General features: G+C 33.8%; 1 long non-coding RNA gene across 1 annotated transcript in view; it reads right to left on the minus strand.

The window, feature by feature from the left end:
• Positions 1-10,000, minus strand: part of LOC137654757 (uncharacterized) — a 304,393-nt gene that overhangs the window by 57,379 nt on the left and 237,014 nt on the right. The gene's annotated exons all lie outside the window — the stretch shown is intronic.

Raw genomic sequence — 10,000 nt, forward strand, 5'->3', positions numbered from 1 at the left:
ATATATATGTGTGTGTGTGTGTGTGTGTGTACATTACACATTACATTACACATGCAAGCACAATTCTGCATCCACAGATCCACATTACACAAATTCACATAAGAATTACAAGCATACACATACGAACTCTACAAATATGTATCCACATATTACACATTCACGAAATGTACATACATACACATAACCCATATTACAAAATAAAAACTGCATCCACAGATTACACGAATTCACATAAAACAAATGCATACATGTTGCATATGTCACACATACATATTACAAATACTAAACATTTCAAATATGCATCTACATACATTCACATTACACATTCACAAACAATACACATACATGGCACCAATTAGACATGGAACATTACACATACACTCAGGACAATTCGCATGAAATTACCTATTGGACAACATTACACAGCCTACTACACATGACAACATATTGCACATATGATATTACACAATGCACATAAGACACATTGCCCATACGACAAGGCACATTGCCCATACGACGCGTGGCACATTACACATATGACATTACACAATGCCCATACAGCACATGGCATTGCCCATACGACACAGGATACATTACAGATAACATTGTCCATATGACACATGGCACATTGCCCATATGACACATGGCACATAGCCCTTATGACACATGGCACATAGCCCATGACACATGGCACATTGCCCATATGACACATTGCTAATATGACGCATGACACATTGCCAATATGACGCATGACACATTGCCAATATGATGCATGACACATTGCCAATATGACGCATGACACATGACACATTGCCATTATGACACATGGCACATTGCCAATATGACACATTGCCAATATGACACATGGCACATTGCCAATATGACACATTGCCAATATGACACATGACATTGCCAATATGACACATGACACATTGCCAATATGACACATGGCAATTATGACACATGGCACATTGCCATTATGACACATGGCAAATTGCATAATATACATATTGCACTACACATTACACATGCACATTGCACATAAGCACATTACACATTACTAATAACATTCACGGAACCACACTACACATTATTAAAAGTTACACTTGCACATTGCACGCATCCATAACATACACATATTACATTAAATAGTTTACACATCCTAGATATGCATTCACATATCACACATACATCCACATAAATTACATGTACGCATAGAAAACATTGCTTATATACATAGACAATACTTTCATGCACAAAATGCATATATAAATATGCACATGCACCTTATGTGCAGTCCTTGGTATCTTTAATACGAACGAGGGATCCTCTTCACATTTCCTAAGATGGCTACCGTAAAGTGTATGTCCAGAAACAATTTTTATTTTTCAACCACCCTACGCTAAAGTAACTTAAAAATGTTTATTACTGTATATTGCCTAAATGTTCTTTGTTTTCCCTTCTTCATTCGAATTTTGAAATTACTTCGATCACAGACATATAAGAATGGAATGACAATCACACTATTGATATTTAGCACGACAATGGAGTTTAAAAAATGGCTGGACCAATATTGGTCGACAACCACTCAAACAACATATTTCCCGCAATGCTAATATGTTGCGATTTATCATGTCATTAACCTCTTTTCCATTTCATTGACAGTGATATCAAGCAATTAGGGACAATTTTCCCGAAAAAAATAGGAAAAGTACGCGTGGTTTTAGCGTCATGGAACTTCTATTACTATTTAATACCGACAGAAAAGTTTTATATATAAAAGATATATAGTACGATAATTTGGCCCTCGTACATTGGGTTATTTGATAGTCCCCAGCTGACCTTAATTGATAGATTAGGTTACGATTGGGCAAAGGCTAACATCAAATTTAACCACGAAAAGAAACTTACGATAAAAATCTGGAGACATAACACAAACAATGGTACGATATGTAAATAACCTCTACATACTTATCCATAGTAGGTACTTGCTGCATTCCTAGTTTAAAAAAAAAAAAAAAAAAAAAAAAAAAAAAAAAAAAAAAAAAAAAAAAAAAAGTCAACAAGGAAAGTATACACGGAGATCCTACAGAGTAACTTACACTAACACAGTATATACTTCGACTGAGTTTAACGCCGAAGAAAGTTAACGAAGAAACGTATTGAAGACTTACCAATACAGTAACTGGAAAAAATAACCATTTAACAGGGGTAATAATTTAACAAGCAAGTACGAACGATCGTTGTTACAATAATTCTTCAACAGGAAAACTCGTAGAAATAGAATGATCACAAATTATTTTACATATTTGATTCGACTGAATTAGGCATTGGGTGAAACAGGACTATATGCTCTCTCTCTCTCTCTCTCTCTCTCTCTCTCTCTCTCTCTCTCTCTCTCTCTCTCTCTCTCTCTCTCTCTCTCTCTCTCTCGCGAACGTGCATAATGTTAAAAGAATTAACTCTTAAGTAAAATTAATTGGAAATTAAAGGTAGATTTCACTAAACATATAAAATATAAGTTTGAAGGAAAGGTAATTTACATTACCCCCAAATAAGACGAAGTGGGAAAAAGGAAAATAACTTCGAAACAAAACTTGCAAAGATCTCTCTCTCTCTCTCTCTCTCTCTCTCTCTCTCTCTCTCTCTCTCTCTCTCTCTCTCTCCAGTGCGCGAACGTGCATAATGTAATCTATCAAAAATGAGTTATAAAAAAACAGCCAAAATGTATAAATTAATACAGCTGAATAACACCACAACGAAGACGAAACAAGGGAAATTGAAAGGAATCGTAAGCAACAAATACAATACAAAAAAAAATACTATTAAAAAAAATACCAAGTGTAAAAACAGAGTAATTATAAAGGCACTAACACAAGCCTCATTTTCCCCATCGTATGAGATACCGGTCCTATTTTGTCCAAGAAATCCGTATTGGTGGACCATGTAGACAAATTTTATTACACTGTGTTTCCCACGTATTATTATCATTATTATTATTATTATTATTATTATTAGCTAAACTACATCCCTAGTTGGAAAAACAAGATGCTAGAAGCCCAAGGGCTCCAACAGGGAAAAATAGCCCAGTGAGGAAAGGAAATAAGGAAATGAATAAACAATGTAAGTCGTAACGAACAATTAAATGAAATATTTTAAGAACACTGACATTAAAGAAATACCTAATAAATAAACTATTAGACGACTTATGTCAGCCTGTTCAATATAAAAACACGCAGAGAAAGTACAAGCCATGACTTTTAAATTAAGCTCAGTTTGCAAACCGAATCTTCAGTTGAAAGTTTAGATTCCACTCGGAGTGCCCTATTAAGATGTTAGCTCTCAGACCAAATTTAGATAATAATTTTCAGATCTCAAACACTTCGGATTCTAGGTTAATCTTGCTAAAACTGGGGTTTTAGCCTGGAGTTCCTCCAAAACTTCCAAGTCAAAACTACTGCTACACACTGATTTTAGCTTCGATCTTAGATTAACGCTTACTTACTTACTGACGCAGTTCTGGTAGGCACTGCTGCTTCCTCCGGTGCCTTAGATGACCGCAGAGGTAGCAGCAGTAGGGGATTCAGCATTATGAAGCTTCATCTGTGATGGATAACAGGGGAGGGTGGGCTGTGGCACCCTAGCAGTACCAGGTGAACTCGGTTGAGTCCCTTGTCAGGCTGGGAGGAACGTAGAGAGTAGAGGTCCCCTTTTTGTTTTTGTTTCATTTGTTGCTGTCGGCTACCCCCCAAAACTGGGGGAAGTGCCTTGGTATATGTATGTACGTACTTTGATGACTGCTTTTCCGGTCCCATACTGGAGGGGAACCCCACTCTCTACAGGACCTCCACTGTCGTTTTACCATGTTCGTTCAGAGTATTTAACGTTTCATATCGCGTACTGTTCATTTACTGTTAAATCGTCACTGTTGTATGGCTGTTGAAATAAGAGTCTTCAGTTTCCTCTTGAAAGCCTTATTGTCTTCAACCATTGGAATGTTTCGTGGGAACTTAAAAAATTATTTCCCATATAGATTTTCGGATATGGATTATAGGCTGTATTTCTTTAAAACATTCCTTGTTCCAGACTAATTTAACTGAAATTAAAGATTAAACTGAAATTTCACCGGAAATTTCGTATTCCAGTCTAGCTTTCCACCAGGAATCTCGAAATTTCAAGAAATGGTTTCATATTCCTAAATGCATTTTCAAATGCTACAAACTGAAGGAGTTTATACTCAGTTAACTATTCCTACTCCGATCCCATTTTCAGCATATTTCAGAGATAAGTTTTTCATGTCTCGGTGTTATAATAAAAACCTTCCAAATTGAATTTAGATGTCCTCATGAAATCTTAAACCCCATTTTAGCACGTGGCCCAAAATTTGGTAGCTATTTTTTAAGCAAAACTTTAAGTAAATATTTTAAAAGTAGAATTATGCTCTAACTGTACAACTAATGCATTTGAAAAATAAATCAAGGTAATGGAGGATAATGAAAGGTGGAACAGGCCAATTGGGCGCCGACTAAACCAAAGTTATTTGCCAAAACCAGCACTGAAATTGTGTAACGAGGAGACAACCAACCGTCATAATTCTCAAGCGATTGGGAGTAATTTCCTGGAAATGGCGTAATAATTTTCAGTTACTTAAAAGAAATAATAATAGTGATCTGGAACAATTTTTCCAGTCACACTATAACAAACAAGTTCGATGCCAAATTGCCTCATAGAATGATGGACCTAGACCGTGGGCTAAGGCACCATCAAATACTGGTCGAGATACATAATCTAAAACAATCACCCCAAGCCAGTTTTACGCCTGCCAGCTGTCGATAATATTTAGTTGACTTAACGTTTAAAATCTAAATATAATCGTAAATAAAAATCTGAAACTTTAATAATGGCAAACAACAGAAGTGTAATTCCAATTCATGGAGTCACGGTCTAGCTATAGCGTTATCTCAACTGTGCTTGAGGGTACACTCAGGCACACTATTCTATCTAGTTTCTCTTCCTCTTGTTTAGTTAAAACATTTATAGTATATATATGAAATATTTATTTTACTGATGTTGCTGTTCTTGAAATGTTTTATTTTTCCTTGTTTCCCTTCCTCACTGGGCTATTTTCCCTGGTGGGGCCCCTGGGCTAATAATATCCTGCTTTTCCAACTAGGGTGTAGCTTAGCAAATAATAATAATAATAATAATAATAATAATAATAATAATAATAATAATAATACTATAGGAAGCCACCTTAAAATTAGTCACACTCCGCCAAGATAATATTTTGAGATTAGCGGAACTACTCGTTTGTCGTTTACATAAAAAGTCACTCTAGTAGTTGCAAATTTGCTTTCTATATTTAAATATTTGGTTAGAGTATTTACTGCTGTTACTGTTATTAAAATATTCTATTTTTCTTCTTTTCCTTTCTTCACTGGGCTATTTACCCTGCTGGGGTTTCTGGGCCTATAGCGTCCTGCTTTTCCAACTAGGGTTGTAACTTAGCAGGCAATAATAATAATAATAATAATAATAATAATAATAATAATAATAATAATAATAATAATAATAATAATAATAATATGAATCTTTCAGGCTTATGTAAGACGAATTTTAAGCGAGTTTTATTTACAAAACAGAATAACTCTAAAGAATATAATTGTCATCCTTTTGTATGTGTGAAATCACATACATATTGCTAGATCCAACCGGTAAAAAAAAAAAAACTAGATGCAGATCATGCAGTACTCATGTCTGGTCTGGCGCCTGTGTGGAAAGTGGTCTGCTAATTGTTTTGGTGAACTTTTGGTGATTAATTGACCTTACCAGGCAGACACGAGTCTTTTTATAGTTTATATATGACATATTTGTTTTTAACGTTGTTAATAGTTTATATATGACATATCTGTTATGACGTTGTTAGTGTTTTTAGAATGACATATTGTTAATTTGTTCTCATCATTTATTTATTTCCTTATTTCCTTTCCTCACTGGGCTATTTTTCCTTATTGGAGCCCTTTGGCTTATAGCTTCTTACTTTTCCAACTAGGGTTGTAATTTGGATAATAATAATAATAATAATAATAATAATAATAATAATAATAATAACCCGGCGCTAAATGGGGGAACGTTCGTGTGAGAATGCGGCAACACATTGATTTATGAATTTGGATCATATGACACAGTGTTAGGACCAAGGGAACCATTCAGTGTTCTGGTGCAGTTAGGGACCGAAATGAGGCTGCGAAGTCCACTATTATAGCAATGTACTCTAGCATTTCCAGGGTTTGCTTTTGATTATTGGGTATCTGTACGGAGAGAGAGAGAGAGAGAGAGAGAGAGAGAGAGAGAGAGAGACTTGTCGGCCTGGTTAGCTACGGGTCTTCAGCTTTCAGTGGTAAGACTTACATTTGAAGTACTAAATAATGCGAATTGTATTTATTCTAAAAACGAAGGAAATTATACGTTAACTTTAGGAGAATTGCTGAACCAAAGTATTTCTTAAACGAATTCTTTCCAGTAGAGGCGTATTCCTCATTCCTTAAATACCTACCGCAGAGTTGTAAGATATCTCCAAGATCTCATTTACATAATATAACGAGCACCTTTTATCCAAGTCCATGTACAGTATACCTTCGCTGTGCCCTTAAATACGTTAACTGTGGTTTGAATTCTCTTTACATAATGGTTCTTTTATAAAGTTAGAGTAAGGCTGAAGAAAAGCTACGCATTTGAAAACCTTAATATTTAGTTATTCATTTAAGAATTCGAGATACATAGCACGGATATGGAGCCTGAGAGAACACCAAGTGGTTTGGTTGGCTGTTTGGTCTATTGGTCTATTCTGAAGAGATGTTTATTTTACTTGATTTTTAATCTTGACGTTCAGTTTGTTTGAGTGCAATCTATGAAAATGTAGTGCAAGTCTTCTATAAGTGAATGCTTATCTTTCAAATCATATTTTCCAACTCTATCTTGTGGTAAATTGCTATCTTCTTCAACCCCTGCTTCTCTCTCTCTCTCTCTCTCTCTCTCTCTCTCTCTCTCTCTCTCTCTCTCTCTCTCTCTCTCTCTCTCTCTCTCTGCCTATTTAGTTCCCGTAATTTTCTTAACTCGCCCTAGGCCGTCACCTCCAAACCCGCCCTCTGACCGCACTGCTTGTAGCCAGAAGGAAAAAATTCTTCGAATTTTCATCATATGAAGAATTAACGTAAAGAATAACTTTTGAAGTAAATTATAGAAACTTCTCTGGTAATTTTCTACAGTTTGCCTTTGCTTTGGAACTGACAGGGTCTGGATAAATCTGGTAAATAATGACTAAGAAAATCATTCCAGGCAACATTTTCAACGTTCAAGACATTTCCGTTCTGTAACCGTCTCTCCTCCTTACCTAAAGTCTAGACTCTCTCTCTCTCTCTCTCTCTCTCTCTCTCTCTCTCTCTCCTCTCTCTCTCTCTCTCTCTCTCTCTCTCTCTCTAGAAGAGCAGACTGGATGTTGAATGAATTTGTGTTCCAGTCACGATTTTATACTTTCTTTATCAAAGATAAAGAATAAAATACTTTTATATAGGCATATACAGTACAGTATTTCTAAATGCAAGTTTATATTTATATATACATATACACAACATATATATATATATATATATATATATATATATATATATATATATATATATGAATATATATATATATATATATATATATATATATATATATATATATATATATATGTATGTATGTATGTATATATAAATATTCATATATAAATATATGCATATATATGATATATATATATATGTATATATACACTTTATCAATTTAAATATATATACATATATATACACATACATATATTATACATATGAATATATGTTTACATAAATGCATATATATATCATTTTATATATAAATGTAAAATTATCATTAAATATGTATATATATGATGTGTGTGTTTGTGTTTATGTATATATACATATATATATATATATATATATATATATATATATATATATATATATATATACATATATATATATATATATATATATATATGCATATATGCATATATACATAAATATACATAACATGCACATAGATGTACATATATATACACACACACACACACACACACACACATATATATATATATATATATATATATATATATATATATATATATATATATATATACACACACACGCATTTAAGGATAAGGTTTTCATGTCTTGTTACTTACAAAATTTAAATCGAAGCTGTGCAATATGAGCGTTATAGTTTGCTATGCACCAACAAATTATGTCCCTGAAGAAATGAAAGATAAATACTATGGAGAATTGCAAAGTATAATAGATGAGATCCCAGAGAGGTATGAAAATTGTGATAGGTGTCCTCAATGCTAAAGTTGGAAGGAATAATCAAGGTATAGAGAAGGTGATGGGTGTTGAAGGTCTTGGTGAAGTTGCAAATGAAAATGGAGCACATTTTATAAGTTATTGTTCAACAAACAATCTTGTTATTGAAGGTACTCTTTTTCAGCACAAGGACATCCGGATACAAATATACAAGGACTTCATCATGTGGCAATTAAAAACACCAGATAGATCACATTGCCATTGATAAAGAGAGAAGGAGGACTCTGAGAAATGTAAGAAGTTATTGAGGTGCAGATATTGGTACTGATCACCAGCTCCTCATTGCCACACTGAAATTAAAATTGAAAGCACCCAACACAAAGGTAGATAGACTACCTAGGTTTGATACAACTAAGTTTTTAGAACAACACAGAGAATCATATGCAATTGAATGTATAAATCTATTTGTAGTTTTAGACGCTTTAAGAGACCAAGAACAGACAATTAACGAAGAATGGTGTGATATTAAGAACATATATCAGTTAATTAGTAGTGAAGTTTTGGAATATGTATTTACAAGGAGAAAACCATGGATATCAAATGATACTTGGCATACAATAAAATGGAGACAAAGACAGAAATGGATTGTTGAAAGTTTTCGAGGAAGTAATGTATATTACAAGGTAGATCATGCTAAGTATTCCAGTATTCATAAGGAAGTCAAAAGAAAAACCATGAATGACAGAGATTAGTTAAAAAAAAATTTAATTGGGCTCCAGAAAGCACAAGTTAGGCCTTTATTCTGCAGTGGACTACTCAGGGCTGATGATAATAATGATGTTATATAGTATATACATTATATATATACGGGGAAACCATTACTGACACTAAACAAATTGCAAATGCTTTTAATCTTCATTTCTCTACAATAGGCGTTACTCTAAGGGATGTTTTACCTCAAAATATTAACTTAGATTTCCGTACCTATTTGCCTCCCTCAAATCAGCAGTCTATTTTTTTTACCCCTTCATCTCCATTTGAAGTGATGAACATTATAAAAAAACTGAAAAACAAAAAAGCAAATATTCATTCTCCTCCTACAAGATTATATAAGAACAATGCTAACCTACTTGCCTTTCCTATATCTATGCTATTCAACCGTTGTTTAGATGCTGGTATTTATCCTGACATTTTGAAAATTGCATGTGTGACTGTGTTACACAAATCTGGTGATATATCAGATGTTAATAACTATAGACCAATTAGCTGCCTTCCTTTGTTGAATAAAATATTTGAGCAAAGCCTTTGATACTGTGTCTCATGATATACTACTTCAAAAGCTGGAACATTATGGTATACGAGGCAATGCACTACTCTTACTCCAATCCTACCTGACAAATCGAAAACAATTTGTCACGCTCGATGGTCATCTTTCAGAGATTATGGATGTCAAAATAGGTGTCCCTCAGGGATCAGTCTTAGGACCGTTATTTTTCCTCATCTATATTAATGATTTGCCTCGTTCAGTTGGCAGATTAAACTCCATACTTTTTGCCGATGACACCACGCTCCATCTTTGTCATAAAAATATTTATTCTCTTTGTAATTCTTTAACTGCTAACTTAAATAATGTTAAAAATTGG

The sequence above is a fragment of the Palaemon carinicauda genome, chromosome 15 (genome assembly GCF_036898095.1).
Source record: "Palaemon carinicauda isolate YSFRI2023 chromosome 15, ASM3689809v2, whole genome shotgun sequence".
NCBI classification, from domain to species: Eukaryota; Metazoa; Arthropoda; class Malacostraca; order Decapoda; family Palaemonidae; genus Palaemon; species Palaemon carinicauda.